The sequence below is a fragment of the Hirundo rustica genome, chromosome 6, assembly GCF_015227805.2.
Source record: "Hirundo rustica isolate bHirRus1 chromosome 6, bHirRus1.pri.v3, whole genome shotgun sequence".
Classification (NCBI taxonomy): domain Eukaryota; kingdom Metazoa; phylum Chordata; class Aves; order Passeriformes; family Hirundinidae; genus Hirundo; species Hirundo rustica.
In genome coordinates this window covers 50,597,281-50,617,251 of record NC_053455.1, presented here as the reverse complement: position 1 = coordinate 50,617,251, position 19,971 = coordinate 50,597,281, and the positions used below count along the sequence as shown (strand labels likewise).

The 19,971-nt window shown below is 36.3% G+C and overlaps 1 protein-coding gene across 4 annotated transcripts in view; it reads right to left on the bottom strand.

Moving 5' to 3' along the window:
• SOX6 (SRY-box transcription factor 6) overlaps positions 1–19,971 on the bottom strand; it is a 363,778-nt gene that overhangs the window by 303,658 nt on the left and 40,149 nt on the right. For all 4 annotated transcript variants that reach the window (XM_058421042.1, XM_058421046.1, XM_058421045.1 and 1 more), the window contains exon 2: positions 10,471–10,541. The gene's annotated coding sequence lies outside the window, so the exon portion shown is untranslated. The remainder of the gene's footprint in view (positions 1–10,470; positions 10,542–19,971) is intronic.

Genomic DNA, 19,971 nt, shown 5'->3' with positions numbered 1-19,971 from the left:
ATGAGACAAGACAATTCACTATATGTTTGTTATAAAATGTAAATTATAACATCCTAAAGAATCTGCCACAACTCAAAGAAGGACTAAAAGGAAGATCTAAACAACACTTTATTTCAGTAATTTAATTTTTAAAAAGAGCTATCCAGCAGCCATACTTACCTAATCAGTACAATCACAGCAAAGACCTCAGTAGTCACAGGATTTTAATCCCTGTGAAGTTCTGTCTATTGCAATGAAATATATCAAAGTACTTAAAGCACCTTGCTGAATTAAGGCCTTAATCACATATGTATATACCCCTGAGCAGTTTGCATTAGATCACCAATACAATCTCAATAGACTGGATAAGTAGGGAAATTCAAAATGCTCTAAAAGTGTCAAGGGAAGTTTAGGTTGGATATCAGGAAAAGGTTCTTCTCCCAGAAGGATGGCACTGGAACAGTTCCCGAGGGCAGTGGTCACAGCACTGAGCCTACCAGAGCTCAAGAAGCATTTGGACAATGCTCTCAGGAACATGGTGTGGGTGTGATTTGTCCTGTTCAGGGCCAAGAGTGGGACTCAGTGATCCTTGTGGGTCCCTTCTAATTCAGGATATTCTATATATGATTCTGTGTGAAATGTGAGAAATGCACCCTGAGCCTGTGATCCTTTAGTTTTGAGGCAGTGCCTTGTCTCCTTTATCACACCCATGTCTCTGACCCTGAGTTTCAAGACTGAAAATGAATACTGTCTTTCTTCAGTAGTGATAATGAAATTATTTTACAGCCCCATCCCTTCCCCAGACTCTGTAAACTAATTCCATGGCATGACTTCAGTCCTACAACTCACAAATGGCACAGAAGGTACAGAGGAAAGGCAGAAAGGAGAGGCACTGTATCCCCTGGCATCTCTGCATGGCAGCTGGTGAGACAAAACAAAAAAAAAATCAGATCACTGCCTAGAGAGTCTATTGGCAACTCTCAGTTGCATCTGGGAACAATGAACCCATCAAAGCTAACTACACACTGTTAATATCCCTACCTAATCCAGGCAACAGGAAAGAAAAGCACAAAGTACCCTAGCAAATCCTACAACCTTCCAACTCACTCATATCTTCATTTTCCTGAGTCTGGTAAGCATATAAACAATTATTGCAGCAGTGTCCCCAGTGCTGCCATAAACATCAACTGGGGCCAGGTTGGAGGTGAGGGTGTATTCACTGCTGCCAGAAGGTATTTATTCCATAGTCAAAAAAAATACAGGAGGCCCCATTTCATGCTTCCACCTCACTGGTCTAGGAAGAAATTAATGGAGTGCAGAACCTCCCTACCGTGATATACTTGGGTCTGGGAAACATGTTTCTGAGGGCTGGATTATGATTTTTGAGATGAAGAATTTTCAAGCTATTGGGTTCTAAGCCGGCACAGTCTTAAGCTTGCAGCTATTGGCATGTTTGACATTTTAAACTATGAAATACCAACCTATTTTGAAATTGTCCAAATCATTAGTTGTGGAATTTTCCTAGCACTTCATGAATACCACTGTTAATTGGGCAATTAACTCGAAACTACAGAATATGCTGTGATGGCATGATATGATATAAGCCATGTAAAAGAAGGAACAGCCAAGCAACTCAGTATGTTGAAAGATATTAATGAAGTGGCAAAATCTGCCAGAAAAATAATAATGGGTGATTTTAACTACCCCAATATTAACTGGTTGAATAACACATCTGTACATGGTTTGGAGAAGCAGATACTATAAATGGCTTCCTTTTGGAGCAGCTCTTTCTGGAGCACAGAGGAGGAGGAGTTCCACGCAGTTATTAATTTGTGTATGTGTTTGTGTAGAAAGCAAGCATGGGTGTTCTGCTAAGCAACAATGGCCATGGGACAATGAGTTTGAATCTCAATGATGAAGTATTTCAAGTGGTAACCAAATAGTTAATGGCAGGTGGGTGGGTGAGGGAAAACCCATGAACAGCAGACATCTCAAAGGGATGGCTGTTTTGGAGGAATGAAGGAGTTTATTCACACACAAAAACAAAACACCAGAATTGAAAAGAGAAGGGAGGAAAATATATTTTAAAAAAAGGCTAGGTTAGCATGTTTCTGCAGTGAAGTACAAGAATCTGAGCAGTCTTTAAAAACAACTCTCTTTGAATATGTGAACTCTGCCTAAATGTTTGAAACAGTGCACAACACTGATTATTGTTACAACTTACTGCTCAATATTGCACAAAATGAAACAAAACCATAATGCAAACTGTGGCAATGAGATTGTATAAATTCAGTTTAAAAAATTACAGAAATTATATAATTATTCAAGTTGACCAGTGAGTAGGACATATATATGTTATCTAATGTGCAAATCTGGAATCAGGAGTAAGAGCATACAGGTCTTCCAACTGTTTTGAGGAATTCAGCGAAAAAGATAATTGAATGTGTGTGGTTATGTTCTCTCATCGTCCTCTAAAAGTTACAATTATGTGCATAGAAAAACATCTTTAAAAACAAGGCATCAAAAACCAACTAACAGAAAAATTATACACAAGCATGATGATCATAATAGTCATCTCCCAGGTGGGATTATTTAGGCATGGGGCTGCCAAGGATCAGAAATGCAGCTTGTTTCTTTGTTTCTTTATCACATTTCAAGACCCAAAAGTTTAAGAATATATTAGGTTGCCATATTGATTCAGAAAATCTTGGAGTGGACAGCAACCAGTATCTGATATTTCTGAGGTGAGTGAATATACCAGAGTTTGTGTCAGGCAAATCTTTGGGCAAATGGTCCCTTTCAACACAAATATATATTTATCAACACAGATATACTTCTAGGCTTTAGTAAACACTGTAAGGAAATCTACGGACTCTTTGCTATGGCGGGGTGCTGCCTTAATGCACAATCAATTAAAAGGTTAATAAACTGGCAATGTTAAAAAGTTGCCCAAGTAAGATAGGATCAGAGTTCTAACTGCTCTTTAGTGGATATAGGGCGTGGGGGAGTTTCAATACAGTTGTAGGGTAAATGGCTTTTTAAGAATTAAAATTAAAATCTGTATCTTGATTTGGAGGAGGAAATGTTCCATAAAATTAAGACTTCCTAAAAATGTTTTAAAAATATTGAGTTAAGAAGCTGCAAACTGACATGAAACCTTGTGGTGACAAATAAGAACTTGTATCTGAGAAAGAAAAATTTCAGCTATTTAATTTCACTGCTGGATTTTACACAAACTATAATCACTTGGTAAAGGTGGAACAAAGAACCACAATGTCAAGAGTACAAACAAACCCTAAAGACATACAAAGGAAAATGTCCTATTTTAAACAAATTGATAGTGTGTGTTCTGTTAAGGTAGGGCACTGTAGTCTAAAATATCTCTCTGAAATACAGGTGAAGCAAGAATGAATTAATGGATATCACAGAATTTTTTAGTAAACCAGGTAAAATCTGGAACATTTTCACTTCTCTCTGAAAGGCAAAGGGCTGCTTGATGTGATGGTCATAAAAACGCTGCTGAAATAGATTCAAGAATTAATATCATACACTTTGAAATTAACGACATTTCTGATCCCCTGTGCCTGCTGTAGAAACCCCTCACAAGTTTTAGGTAGTTAGTTATGAGGGTTGAGGGGGAAAACTTTTACTTCACTTTCACCTTACTAAGCTTGGCTTCAGATTCCTGAGATTTACTCTGATCAGTTCAGCAGATCTAACCGTAGCTGTGTCACATCAGTGACCAACTATTTTTTAAAAAAATGTTATATTCCAACTAGTAAAGCATTTGAGTAGAAAAGATATACTAAAGTAAGAATTTTCTATACACAGCCAATTTGCTAGCTACTTATTCTTCTTCACCCTGCTGCCCTACAAGACTTTAGGTCTTTTGCAAGACCATGTGGCTCAGCTCCTGGAAACAAGAACTTCAAGGGAAGTTTTACACTCTGTGAATTGTTTCATTGGGAACGGCTGAAGTGAGTGAAAAAACTCATGTAACCTGCTTTGTTTTAGCATTGGAGAATCGGATTAATTACTCCCTGGGGCTTTTTGGATCCTGTAGGGAGCATCTTTGAGACCAAGTTTCAGAGCCAGGATTATATTTACACAAGTAAGTGTAGCCTTTGAATATTTTATGATGCACACTACTGAACCCATCACATGCATGTATTAAGAACAGAAGCTGCTCGCACTTACTTCAAATTGATTTTGTTCAATGTTTTGTTAATGTAGACACACAAAAATATCAATTCCTCATCACTGTGCATGAACTTAAACTACTAAAAGAAAAAAATTAACATTTTTGCATTATTTGTATTTTAATTATTAATGGAAAATATGGCCAAGAAGAAAAAAAAAATTTATTTTTTAATGCACTTATTTTTAAAACTGATCTTTATACTTTATCTTATTTTTAATATCTTAAAGTAACATTTTTAATGTGGGCTTCACTTTGATCAGCTCTTTTTATTTAACTTTAGAAATGTGAGTGTTTTACAGCACAGTATTTATCAATTCTTTTATTTAGCTATTAACACTTATTTTTCACCTTCAGCAGACCATTATCTGATTTCTATCAAGTCAGGCTTTGGTATATACCAAAGATCTTGATACATCTAGCAAGCAGTTAACCTCTCACCCTGCTCTCTCTTGTAACTGTGATTATGATGAATGAGTGGTTAGTTTTAAGCAATTCTGTTTTATGTCAATAAACGAATCAAACAGCCATTGGTATATGAGCATTAGGAAGACAGAGAGAAAATTAAGCTGTCTGTGGGCACCTTATAACCCTCACCCTTTTTAAGTAATATGATTTCAAAGTTAATGCTGACATCAACTGTTGGTATCTTTCATACTGTAGAATAACATGTTCTTTGTCTTATTTACGTAAAATGAGAAATACTGTGTATAATTTATTATTCACTGCATGGCTTACAGAAAGTTCTCTTTACAGCTTTCCTGAGATACCGCATTGTAGTTATTAAATTACCAGAAACTTTGGGTTTGTGATGAACAACCATTTCTTCCAGAAATATTTGGTCTCTGTAAATGCTGATCCCTTGCTGAAAACTTGTCCAGGTATGGACTCGTGCAAGTACTTTGCTTCCACATTCTGAATTGGGCTTCTTAACAGAAATACTTCCTATTCCACTCTCCCAAATATTGCATGCAGGTTCAAGAGCATATAGAATTGTTTGGATGAGGATTTGCATTTCATTGCTTAGCACTTTTGCAAAGGAGTTTTTAGACAGCAGATGGATCTAGTGCATTGCACAGATCTCATCCAGCACACATATGGAGCAGCAGCAGAGCGAGGAAGCCCCACTTAGATACAGAGCATGACAACTCTTTGAAAAAGAAAAAGCATTTCTAGCAGCAGCTTCACTAAATGGTTCAACTTCATCAGAAAGTAAGCAAAGACAACGTGTGGCCCCTGTCTTTGTGCAATGTGTCAGGAGCTGGTTGGATTGTGCTCTTGCCCACACTGGTGTAGTCATTCCCATAACTGCTGAAGAGTCTTATAACCTGAAACCCCTTGGGTTTATGTGAATTAAAACTCTTATTTTGTGTATATTCCATTGTGCCATACATTTCATTCTTCATGAAGAACTGAAGGAGATTTCTGTGCTATGCTAAATATCAAAATCCCAAAAGTAGTGTAAGTGCACTATTTGTTTATGGTAAGAAAAATTGTCTAAAATGAATACAATACTTTCACAATACAAGTATTCTGTGTACCCATTTATTTGTTTACTTATTACCAAGAAACAGGCTGCATGGTCAATAGGGAAGCAGCCAAAATATCTGCTGCATTCGGAAGGTAAACGGAAACTCAGATAAGAGCAGGTTTCTGTGCCAACATCAGGCACAGAGCTATTCTATTAGAATTAAAAGTCCCTAGGTGACCTCCCACAACAACACAGCTTGACAGAGAACCACACAAGGGAGTCCATCAGACATCCCAGCTGGAAGTACAGGCTGGGGAGAGAGAACTTCAGATACTGAAAAACAAACAGAACTTTTGGTATTTGAGTTCTGTCCTGTTCCTAGCAGAGGGTTGGACCAGCCACCTTTCCCTCCCCTTGAGTCCTTTCCCCACACCTTCGTCTCTTCAGGTACAACTATAAAGCTCCAAATGGATGCAACAATGCATCTATCAGATCCTCAATGGCAAATGTGTTTGGGCACCAGGTTTTAGCTGAGTATAAAGAAATGTTTTTCCTGCTTCCCTTTTCTTTCTACTCAACTTACTGTCTCTTAAGAACATCTAAAATATATATATTTAGGAAATTATTCTCAGACAAAAAAATTCTTCAAGGCAGATGTCTTCTTTTTTATTTATTTACACCACATGTTATATACTGGAAATTTGTTTCCTACTAGAAAATTTGTGTGTTGCAACCCTTACAAAAAACCAGCAAGATACAGTTCCACTAAAAAAACAGCTTATATTCTCCATTTATAAAATAAACCCAGGAAAATAGAACTTCAAATTGCTGACAGTCTAGTTAAATCATGGTTCGATGAGATTATTTTACATTAGCATGTCAGCAGGAAAGGAGGCAGAGGAGGATAAAGGCCTCTGATACCTCCAGCACACACATGCCAAAAAAGGTATGGATTTTGCAGCAAACAAGTCAAGCATCACTTTGCTGTCTTAATTAGAACTTTGAAACACTCAGCTCTTTATAGAAAGAGGTATGTGATAAGCTGGCAAACATCTCCTTGACCAAAATGCTGATTAAGAGCCCTGTCTTGTGAAGAGAAAAATGGAGATCAACTTTTTGAGACTTGGGTTCAGTATATCATTTTTGTGGAAAACAGAGACCATATATTTTCCCAAATATATTAACTGTAATTCAGTAGAACATCACATTACCAATGAAACTCATCAGGTAACAGTAGCAAAGACATATGTCATTTGCTCCAAATAAGCTGCGCTTTCTTTGACTTTGTTATACAAATATTCACAATTAAATAATTTTCTCCTTTTAAACAAGCTGATATAAATACAAAGCACAAATCTGTATGGCCAGATGCTCATGGTGTAAATAGAGTCCAAATCAAACAACAACAAAAGGATAGATGTTGCCTTAAAAATGAGATTGGGGAAAAATATTAAATATTGAGTTTGAAGCAAAGCATGCTTCTGTTGATATGCTGGTTAGAGTAAGTGTTTGAAAAGATAAAATTTACCTATCCACAATGTCAGTTTGTTGTGTCATAATGTGTGTGTATGTGTGTGTTCCCTAAGTGTTTCTGGTTCTGTTCTCAAATCTTCTTAAAATAAAAATCCCACTGTTCATTTTTAAAGAAAATTGATATTATTCCCAAATACAATGATATTTTTTCACCATGTTTTCAACACAGGTTTTTTACTGTAGATCTCAAGACACTGAAGTTTCATGAGCTTTAACACCCCTCATTTCAGGTTTTATTTTTCTCACTCTGTCACTACTTTCACATAGTAACAAGATGTATCTACTTGCTGATGTACAAGCAAAATTGTGTTTCAATGCTGTGTTATTAAATGACACTTATTTTGTCATTTATATCTTTAAATAACTATTGCAGCTTACTACTGAACAAACATACTTAAGAAGAACAATTAAATAAATTAAACCACATTCTTGGGGGGGGGGGGGGAAGTAACCTTTAGTTAGGACAATTACCCTGTGGGCATAAAACAAAAGCACAAATGTCACATTTTCCATGAAATTTACTTTTGCATGAATCATCAATCCTGTTTTCCCCTGAACAAAACTAGCCAAATATGACAAAAAATTCCCAAAGTTGCCTGAACCGGATGATCCAAGTAATTACATGTTACAGCAGAATGCATCTATGACAAAACTTTCAAAAATTTGAGGAAAAAGTTATTATAGCCCCTGGTTGAAATAGCTTTGGTATAGACCTATAGCAGCATTTAGCTGATCTTGCTGTATTCCCATATAAAAATATGCACAGTTTCAAAGATTAATCTTCCCAGCGCTGATCTGCACTCCTTCCCTTTGGAGTACAGATCAAACAAACATGCTATAAAAACATGTCCAAATATTATAGCATAACATGAAAAAGGTATATACTTCTCATTAGCATTTTTTAAATGCTGCTTAGAATTTATTCTCAAAACTCCTTATACAAGCAAACTTCTTTTCCTCCATGCCAACCCCCAAAGCTCCCATCTCCTCCTTTGCTTGGGGTCTATTTGTTCAACCTCAGGCCCCAGTCCCAAGTCCATTAGCTTCTGCGGTGAGCTCATGTGCATAAGTACCTGCAGAAATCAAGTCTTTCAGTGGAAAGGTACCTCAGGTCACAATCTGTCCTATTAGTCTATTTTATCAGTCTCATTTATGACACTGTACATAGCCCTGTTACTGCATAGGAAGACTCTGTATCTGCCTAACCCATGTACAGAATATTTGTAAGTTTGAGGAGGTACGACAGAGATGATTTAAGAAGACATAAACCTGTATTACTGTAGAAGCTGTCCTTCAATCTTTTTCTCAGTATGTGAGGAAAGACAGAGCTGAATCCATCAGTTGTACCTCCTACGTTTTATTTTATTTTCAGTTTATGTGAACTTAAGGTTAGCATATGTTTCTAGATATATAGTGCTAAACACTAAAATGAGTCGTTTAAGCAGAGAGGAACAGTCAGCATGGTGTTGGCTTCTCCAGATATTCATGTCACTGTGACTGAAGTCTGGGTTGCAGAGGACGCCAATCACAGACCAGGCTGTGGCTCATCATTTCATGCAGCCATCAACTCAGCTTTGTTGCTCAGGCTGCTGAACCACGTCCCACCTCTCTTGGTCACGATATGTCAAGCATCTCAGCTGTACGAACAACCTTTCCTGCAACAGCCAGCGTGCAGTCGTGTGATCAAAACACACCATACCTCTCATGGAAGTTTAAATACTTACTTGACTGACCTAAACACAAGGATCATTTTCAAAGTACTTTTTTACGTCACTTTTGTTTACTGCAGTTCTTTGTTTTTGTCAGCTGAAAAGAGCAGGACTCGGACCAGCAGTCCACAATACAATTACTAAAGCCCTTTTTATGTTTGTAATACCACATGAACATGAACTGAACAATACTTACAACTTCTCACTCAATTAGCTTCGTACACAAAAATTTCACTGTGAAACTATCACTGAATTTATTCCATCGCTTTCCTTGGAAAGTGTGCTCTACATTGAGGTATAAATTGACCTACTCTTTGTATAGATTAATATATTAGTATTTTCATTTACAAAAGAGAAAAATGAAGAAAAGGAATTAATTGCTTAAAAAAAAAAAAAAGCAGTAGCAAAGCCAGAAAGAATATAACAAATTCCTCACTCTCACTTCAGTAATCACTTTATATTGCCTTCTCAGAACAAGTTTTTAGTGGTAATACTTGGTTTTAAACTGTTTATCTTATTTGATAATATTTTCTTTTGCTCTGACTGAGAATGTTCATTAAAAAATGCTGACCTGTAAATGAAAGAAAGTGCAAATAGAACAGCAAAACCACATGTGAAAATGAACATTTGTAGGGAGGAAGGGTTGGTACAAATTGAAAACATTTCCATATTGAGAGGAGAACCAGCCATATTTTTTCCCTGATGAATGCAGTTTTGTGAACATCTTTTTCCACAAACGATTGAATAAATATTTATTCATAAACTATATTTGTGACTTAAGAGAACAAGCTGCATAAATTGGTTTCATTTATACTTTATCACACATGAGGTATTGCAATAATTTATCTCATACTGAGTCTAGGGCCCATTAGATTTTCCTTATTATACTTGACTAAAGCTGAAGAACATCCAAACAGCAATTCTGAAAGCTTTCTGTTGGTTTCACGAATAACTGTCTTCCTCCCAGGTCCTCTCCTCTGGCTTTCCCTTTCTCAAAGCATTTCTGTTTAGGTGTAGTCCCATTTAAGGTATTTGAACTCAAGCAGACTCTCAAACATGTTCCTGAGCTGTGGTATCAATGAGCATGGTTTTGCTGAAACCAGATTTCTCCAAGGGCTATAAAAATGTATTCCTAGTTCAGCAGATGCTGGTTATCCTAGTGTTTCCTCAATAACACCAGACAGCATTTCCTCTAAAAGTCCTGTCTGTCTTCAGTCACGGCCTCAATTCTATTCCAGAAATGATTTTCATTGCAAAAACATGACACAGTGGTGTCGTTAGCGAGTGCCACCATTGATGTGCTACTGTAAGCTGTTTTCCCATCATTGTTATTACTATGAAAACCAAAATAAAGCTTGAAATAATAATATTTACTGCTAATTCAGTATTTGTAGCTCGTCTGAGCAGAAGAAGCATAAGTTGGTAGCAAAAAAAATCTAGCAAAATTTTAAAAGTAGTGAGGTGAAATTCTTGCTAAATGAACATGTGATACAACAGTGACATTTCAAAATTGCTTCCATTCCCCATGACAAAAGAGTATTAGAAGGATGCACATAACAGGGAAAAGAATAAATACTTACAAATACACAAAAAAATCAGCCCCAGCTCCCAGAAATCACTGGTAAGTTGCTTTTGAATTCATGAAACTGACCTGAAAATATAAAAGGAAAAAAAAAAAAAAAAAAAAAAAAAAAAAAAAAAAAAAAAAAAAAAAAAAAAAGTTGAAACAAAAGAAAGTCCAGAATGTTACTTTTTTATTATTATAACATAGTTATGATTTTTAACCGTGAAGTGAATAAAACAGAACACAAGAGTGTAGTCACGCTTTCAGCCAAGTAATTTACACAGAATTTGTTTCCAGGAAGCCAGTACCAAGAGAAACAATTATTTCATTGTTCTGCATCTCACACCATAGCAACCCAGTCCATTACGGCTTCTAAGAACTGTCATAAATGCAAGCATGGTTATCTTTTAATAAAGAAAATAGCTGTGAGGGGGTTTCTGGCTTGGGGATTTTTCTTTTTCTTATGTTCTCAAGTGTTACAGAACATTTATTACTTTTTTTTTTTTAATTTAATTAGTTTGTTTACAGCATTTTCCAGCTTACCTGGTGTAAAATTATCATTTAGGTCACTTAATTGGAAGCCATCTAAGGCAAAATTTATACAAAGAAGAAAGACTAACAATTTTGTTCTCTTATGGTCTAGATCCCAGTTAGAAGCTTAGCCTAAGTACAATGCAGTCACTATAAGGCATGATTAAATCCAACATTCTTTTTCCTGCATACCCCTCAGTTCTAGTTGGAAAGGTAACAGATGCAACTCAAACCCACAGAGCTTGCCTTATAAAATTCTTTAACTAGCACAATGACTCACTTTATGCCTCTAAATATCCATGGTTTCCTCTCTCCAGAACCCTCATGCATTAGAAGGTAGTTCAGTAGTTTATTTTTATTGTTTGGTCTACATACAGCACATTTTTAGTTCTTAGGAAAACAAAGAAACTTTGTTGCACAGCCCTTGTTTTCTTTCCAAAATGTGAGGATGGATATGAGTAACATTAAACTGCAAATAGTAATGGAGCCTGGGCAACTAGTTTAGATCAAAACCTTTTTGTTCTGTGGGAGTTATCTGATTAATTTGCAGCTCATAAAACAGTGGGTGCAAGCTCAGTTTAAAAACATGTAACTATATTTAGAGATGAAATTGTCGTTTTTGTTAGCCCCCAGTAATCTTTAAGAAACACCTTCCCACAACATTTCTGTATCCTAAAGTGCACCAGCCAGTACTGCACAGTGCCTAGAGACAAGGAGAGAATACCAAACTTATCTTGATGCAGAATATCCTCCTTATTTCATACACCCACCCTGAAGTGCATATTATTCATTCCAACCAAGCCCTCCCCCGTCCTGAAAGTATACATTTAATTGTGTCTTCTCTCCTGTAATACCAACAGAGTCAACAAATCTCATTTGCTCTACCAATGCAGTGTTGTTATTATATATTTTAAAAGCAAGTCTGAATCTCATTATCAGCTGATTTATGCCATTAGTGTGCTTTGGAGCCACCAATTAAACAAGGACAGTGGTTCATAAGGTCACAGTTAATTAATCTGAAAGTATAAATACACTTTAATGCACACCACCTCATGTTGAGAATTTAGGAACAAAACACCAAACCTTTATTCTGTGCAAGCAATTAGGGGGAAAGGTTAAACATACAAAATTTCAAACTTAGCTTTAGCACTGTGGTAATCTACCAGGGAAAAAGTTCAGTTTGGTAGAAAACCCAGCAGAACACTGTATATGTGAAGCCTTAATCCTTACAGCAACAGTGCAAGTGAGGGAGAAGGCAGAACAGGGCTAAGTGTACCCAGTGATCCCCAGGAAAAGAAGGCTTGTTTCTCAGATAACACCTCAGAACTGTGAATCAGCTGCAGGCTTATCCATTATGGAGCTGGGCAGGGTGGGGGAAAAAAGCCCAACCCTGAAGAGCCCAGTCTGTTCAAAATACACTCATCAGAGCTGGGGTGTCTGTTGCTTTTAGCAGACAGTACCAAACTGACTTTTCATTCAACCATTTTCCCTTAGTGAATTAAATAAAATAATATTATCAAGGAAGGGTTCAATAATACCCATAGTCTCTCAACACAAGCAGAGTGCAAGGAAAATGCTGAAAACAGTCTAGTCTGTCAGAAACAGTTATTCACAGTGACATTTCAAATATGAGGTATCTAGAGTTTGCATGGAAGAAAATACCTTTTTCTTACTGCCTGGGCTCATTTTACATTGCACAGTTCTCTGCTCAAAAGAAAGACAACATAGCTAACACACAGACACATGAAAATTAACCACATGACCTAACTAGATGAAGCAGTTGCTAATTACATTTTCTTCTCTTACACCTGTATTCCTATATTCTATAGCCTCCATCACTTTTAATTTTTTTAGACTTTCAAGCACTTTTTCCCTGAACTGAAAATAAAGCCTATTTTCTTATCCGCAGATAAAACTTTCTGTCCATCAAATACTAACATCACAACATTAATAAAAATTTATTGTATTAGCTCAAATCATTTACATTTTCACTTAAGATGTTTCTAGTTGAACTCCAGGTGACCACACAGGTGAAGAGCTGTTGCATAACCATATACAAGGGCAAAGTTGTCTCCAAAGTATTCTGTAGTTTTAATTGGTACAAATCCCACCAGATTTTCACTCAGAAATTTCACTCAGATATTTTTCAGTTTAATTGCTTTCAAACTGTTCTGAATTCCTGCAATTTCTGCATGTTTAGAAGATTGCTACCATCCTTATTAAAGACTTACTCTCTCAATACTGCTATGAAAGGGGGATATAAAGCTCTAAGAGCAATTTACACTCCGATTTCTGGCACCTTTACTAAAGAGTGAGTAAAAGTAACCACTTCTCTGTGGTCTGACTAAGAATAATACACAGCCATCCAACAATTTAACAGAATCCTTCAAAATAGCTCAATTTTCAAAAAGCTAAGCTTTGGCTTGTCTTGCAAGCACATGTTGACAACACCAGGAATAAAACAGATTGTGAACACCACTAAATGACAGTAGGACTCTGTTTATCCTATGAGTTATGAACCAAAGAAAATTCCATAAAAAGCCAAATATCAGTTATAAAATTGTCATCTCTTAACCCAGTCAGCTCTTAATAATTCCCATAGGTCTCAGTCTTTGGGGAAAAAAAAAACCCATCAGTTTTGGAAAGCAGAAAAAAAATTACTCATTTTAAATAATCCGTAATTAAAATATTCTGATTCGTCTAAGATAGAGCCTCTACAGGTAGCCTGTATTTTCTGTGCACAGTTAGCAGTGAGCAAGAAGGAATCCTGGAAGCAAAAAATGGAAGCAGTCATTTAGTAAAAAGCATGGCATCATATTATATCATTTGAGAATGTGGCCTATCATTGTGGGCTGCTGGGACTAAAATATGTATCATTTAAAAACTGTTAAAAAACTATTTTCAGAATTACAGCATGATGTGAAATGAGAAGAAGAAATAATACAGAAATGGAACTACACATTTAGGGCCTGAATCACACAGCAATTTCACACCCTTAAATGTGTATTAGTTCACAATTAAAGTATCATTAATGACCTGTGTCTAGACACAATCCCAAAAATGAAGGAGGAAGTAGGCTGATTGTAATGAAAACCTTTATACTGGATTTCTAAAAATCTTCCTTAATTCAGGTAAAAGACACTTTTTTAAGATGTTTATATGAAAAATGTTTTACTTACACACAGAATATTCTTCATAAATGATCATTTCGAAACAGGAAGCAAACACAGCAATTAACCACTACAAGCAAATTCCTGCTAGCTTCCCTTTGTTTCACTTCTGTTCAAACACTCAATGATTGTATTTTACTGCCTTTGCAGGCTTGTTTCTTGATATCTTTATCCATTAAAAAAAAAAAAAAAAATCCCCAAGCCAATAAATAAAGAAAAAATCCAACCAAACCAAAGTAACTACGATATTGTTTCCCTATCACTTTTCATTTTGAAATAGTCCTTAAAATAGTGATCTTCATTTGGATTTCTGTACTCCCTTACAGACATTGCAGTCAAGTGATGCCTCAAAGAAGGACTCAGAGCATGCCACCTGTTCCACAAGTGATCATTTTAAAACACAGGTTGCATTACGATGAGGTAAGAACAACACCACAGTGCATACAGCGTAAAAATTGGTCTTCAAAGCTCTGTAGTCAGTTGCTGCTTTGGTTGCAGATTTTCTGCTCAAACTTCAGCAGAAGTTTCTTTGTGCTTCTTAGTTCCTTATACACAAAAAGGAGCCAGTATGTCTTTCATCTGTAGCAGAGGTTCTTTACGATTCTATACCCCAGAAGCTGTGATGTCATTATTACAGACACAATGCTCAAAAGAAGTACCTAAAATAGGCTGCATCTCTACAGTTTTGCAGGGAGATATGAGCCCACTCTGCCTACACTTGGAAATGACTGGCTGCAAACCCACTCTAATACAGTTTAGCTCTGGTTAGCACCCACATAAACAACATGACTTCCAGTTTAGAGCAACTTCACATCTGCTAACAAAAAACATGTCAACAAACACATACAGTGATGGTGTTTCTGTAAACTACCTCTTAAAAAAACAAACCCCATAAACATTACCACTTTTGCCAAATTCCACAGACTTCCTGTCTTTCCCAAAAGGGTGTCACTCAGTAGTGGCACATTACCTGGTGGTGTTACATTATATAACTGGCTATTAAAGCTCCTTATCATCTCTTCTCTAACAAATAATTGTGTTAAATATCTTCAACAGGCTATTCAGGAAGGTTTCTCTGCTGTCAGCTTGCAGATTTATAAAGCATCCAATCATTACATGACGTGAACATAGAATACAAAATATATGTAGTATTACTTCATAGCATAGCATCAGCTGAAGTCTAAAAAGAATTTTCATGAAAAAGAGTATTCCACATCTCCAACAACTAATTTAAATGTATTATTACATCTGCCACTAAAATTACACTTGAAAACACAAAAACATCCAATTCACTGTGCAGATTAAAGAAACACCTAAATATGCATTTATTCTCTCATATAAGAGGCAGGGTGCTAGCATTCCAGATCTGATAAGCTCTGTGTGCATACTTTTGAGTAGATAAGAACCACAAGACATACACCACGCTGCTTGGAACGCTGAAGGGAGAGGAGGAACTCCAGTTATAACTCATCGGCTGCAGACAGCAAAAGCCTCCTCTGCTGCCCAGGGAAAGGTGGTAAATGCTGCTGGCTCCCTGCTCCCACATCAAGGGACTCAAATTTCCCTAGAGTTCCTGCACCAGCCCACTGCCACTCATGCGGTGTGCTGGGACACAAAAACCACCTCTGAACTTCTGGTGAGCTACATGGCGTTTTCACAGCCACAGGCTGGGTCATTCCCAATCAATACGACTGGATTACAGAAAACAGAGAAAGCTTTCACAACGGGCCTGTTTATATAGCATTTACATGTGCAGATCCATGTGCTGAAGGCACTACAAGGTAAATTAAGCCCTGAAGGAAAAATTATAGCATTATAAGCCCCAGGTAGTATGACCGAGATTCAATCATAAGAAACCCTTGCAGTATATGGTGCTGTTAGAGGGACGTAACGAGTACAGAGAGAGCTCTACAGCCAACCCAAACCGCATTCCCAGGGTTACTCTCTACACCTGGAGAAACCATGGGCTGAAGAAGACACGTGGCTTGGAAGTGACACCAAGGGCCACTCTATAGAGACTCACTTTTGTAACGACCCTGTGGAAATCAACCATTCAAGACCGAAAGGGCAGCATTGGCATTGACCTACATTATAATATCTGGCCTTTTTTTTCCTCTTCTCTCTCCCTCTCTCTCTCTGGGTCTCAAATATACTCTCATCATGTGAAATGATAGTTTTTTAATCTCTTCCTACTGGCATACAGGGACTTGTAATAATAGCAGGGTCTCCTGGCACAACTGTAATGGAGTCTCATAAGGGTCCTCTAGATGCAACTTTAACACAAAATAATAACATTTTTATTCACTATATAATACTAGCTTTATGCAACAACATGCATACCAGTTAGCTTATCAATTGGATGTAATTTTTCTTGCCAAATTGTACTAAAATTTGCAATATTTTCAGTAGTTTTTGGCTCCCTTTATCTTTTAAATATATAATGTGTCCGATTCCCTTCTCTTTCATATGTAGACCAATGTTTAAAAAAATTTTGCTGAAGAATTGGCTTACTATGTTTAAAAGAGGGTGTGCTCTTTCAGCTAGTCATAAGATTGAAACCAACAGTATAAAAAGTATAAAATACTATTCAAATTGTATTTCACCATGAAGCCAAGTCTCTTTAATGAGCTTCATAAGCTCTGAATTGGACTAAACTGAAATTCCGTTATACAACAGAATGGAATTGCATTGACTTGTGATACAAATCAACTGTTTATATTCACCTATTTATCCTCCATTTTTTAATATCTATTACCTCTACATATTTTTATATTTTATGTATAATCCATGACCTCTTCTAAGCAAAAAGAGAAGGTCTTTCTGGGAAGAAAAATACAAACAAATTCCTAAGTGTATTTTCCTTGCCCAACAAAGCATCAAGAATTATGTAGAGTTGAGAATACACAGAGTTGAAACTTAGCTTGGGAGGCTTCGAGTCACTGAACATCCTTCAGTACCTGATGCTGTCGCACTCAGGCCAGAGAAAGGGTTTAGGATATATCTTCATCAGGTTCTTTGACTGCAGTTTGCCTTAAACACCTACTCAACTGCACTTGTGCTACATTTACCAGATGCAAACTCCTTGGTACATTTTTTTTTTTTATAGTGCAACACCTACATAGGCATAGACAAGGCTTGGAATAGTAACAGGAAACTAAAGCCCTTGAGCAAAGATTTATTATATCTAGAGAGAGAGAGAGAGAGTTGGGGGGTAGGGGGAGTGATAATTCTGAAAGCCCAGTTTTACCATTTTACCACTATTTCCAAGAGCTGAAAATGGTAAGATAGCTGAAATGTTTAGCTGATAATTTAGAAGTATCAACAATAATACTAGTGCACGGGAACACATCACCATATTCAAGATTCCAGCATAATTATCCCACATAGCACATGGATTTGATGGTTCCCTGACAATTGGAGATTCAACTTGCCCTGACTGTGGTGTACTTAAACAACAACAACAACAACAACAACAACAACAAGACAAACAGAACAGAAAAAGGGAAAAGGAGATAAGTCAGCTGTACACAAACTAAATTTTTCTATTTTGTAATATGACAGTATAAGTGTGCCATTTGTTCCCATTGAAATTAATATTAATAGAGACAAAATATTGGGGTTCTCTATTCTCTACTGGAGAGTCCCATGTAACTTAAGGTAAGATTTTTCAAAGCTAATTAAGTAGGACATAAAAATCAATTAGAAGGCCTTAAGAATGGCTGCCTTCAGGTCTACTTCCCAGGATTCCTTGAGGGACAAAACCTTACTACATATCTCAGAATTCTCTTTCCCTGAAACCCTGAAACATAGTAATTATAACTAAAATCCTTTTTTTTAGTTAGTCATACACTAACTTCCCCTCTCAGCTCTCATTTTTAAAATTCATTTATCCTTACTCTATAATCAGAGAAAAGGAAGTCCAGGTTCTCTAATTTTCATTTTATTTTAGGAAAATAAGTAAATAAAATTTCTTTCTTCCAGGATCCATTCAATTAGGATCCCACCTTCATATGCATCCTCTGTGGGAAAACTGTTCCCAAGTATGTGGCACAGAGCACTCCAGCAAGGATATTGCTTTGTATTCTGCCCAAAGGACCTTTCTATTTGTGATTATCTACAATTAAGTCCTAAGGATAATTAACTCCCACCTGCTGGACAAATAGATCACATCCAAAAAAAAAAAAAAAAAAAAATCATCACATTATCTCATCAAGTCCTCAAAATAAAAACCTTTTGGCCTCCTTTCATTTTCTCCTAAAGGATGGCTAAGTCATTGGTTAAAAACGCAAGAAAAAAAATGTGTTGATTAAGGAAAGAGTACAGAAATTTGAAACATAAATTTGCCTTTAAAGGTAAAACTATCTGTTTGATAATATTTCACCCCTTGGAGACTTTACCAGGTGTAGCCTTAGTTTCTTTGGATTTTTCACTTATGACATCTCTGTCAAAACCTGAACTGACATTTTGACAAATACTTGTTTTCCATCATCTAAAGATTTGGATTTCCTATTGTTTCTGCAAAATTCACCTCTGCAAGATATTTTGAAACTAGAACTATGTTCACCACAGATAGAAATTCTTGCAGGCAACACTGCCCATCAAAAAAAGATGACTCCTTACTCCAATTTATTTTAAGCACAATCCTGGGTGTTAAAGTTAAAGAGGTTAAAATGCTAAAGCATTATTTTTTATAAGTCAAAAAAGATCAGGGTTTTGTTCATAGTGTTTTTTTTTGTGGTTTTTTTTTTTGTTTTGTTTTTGTTTTTGTTTTTGTTTTTGTTTTTTTTTACTCTTAATAGGAAACATATATTATTAAATTCAGAGTCAGAGTTACCTTGCACTTTAGGACAGAATGTCCCAAGCCACAAATTTTAAGGCAAGTTTGGGGGAAGGGTTGAGTTTCTCATGTGCCTAAAATGATTTAGATAGTCATAGCCTTTTTAGATAGTCATATAAAACTATATCTCCAGGCATTTACCGGCATTGCTTGACATCTCTGAGCCCCAGGCTATCTGCACCTGCCCTCAGCAAGATACTGACAGGCAGCTATGGAAAACTAATGGCTAGAAGAGTGGTTACTAGGTGCTTTGTATGTGATATTTCAAAAATATAAGTGGAATACTGATCTTAATTTTTTTAAAAAAACCCACAAAAATTAAAAAAAAATAATTTGCACTCAAGAAGTTGGTGAACCTAGAAGTTTCACCAAATTAACTCATCAACCTGACATGTCTCATTACAAGATCTTATCACTGCTTTAACTAAACAAAAGAAAGGAAGGAAGAAAAGAAAAATATACAGATAATAAATTACATCTCTCTAAAAAGAAAGTTCTATGGGAAGGACTTAAAATGTGTTTCTGTCTTGTGCTATAATGAAGCTGGTCCTGCTGTGGAATTTTATGGTGGTGTTTTATCCGTTTTCTTTTTAACAAACACCAGAGTGAACATTAGAGCAACATCCATCAGAAATCATTAGGGCACAAGTTATAACTATTCCCTGGCACCCATGAAGTATGTAGGTTTTCTTCTGTTTTATTCTTTATTATTATTGTAAAATTTTCCAGATCCTCTATTTTACTTTGACTCGATGCACTTTGCTTCTTTGAGCTAGAAATTTCCCTCTTTCTAGGTGACCCTGCCCTGTTTTTCTGGCATTTGAACCCTTTAGAATGCACTGCAAAGTTAACCACTTCTGTATGAGTAACCTTATAAGAAAAATTTCTGGGGTATCAAGAAAAGAGAAAATGTTGAAATTCTATTTTCAAGAACCAAGATCGTGCTCTTAGAAGATATCTCTGACTTTTAATCCCTATT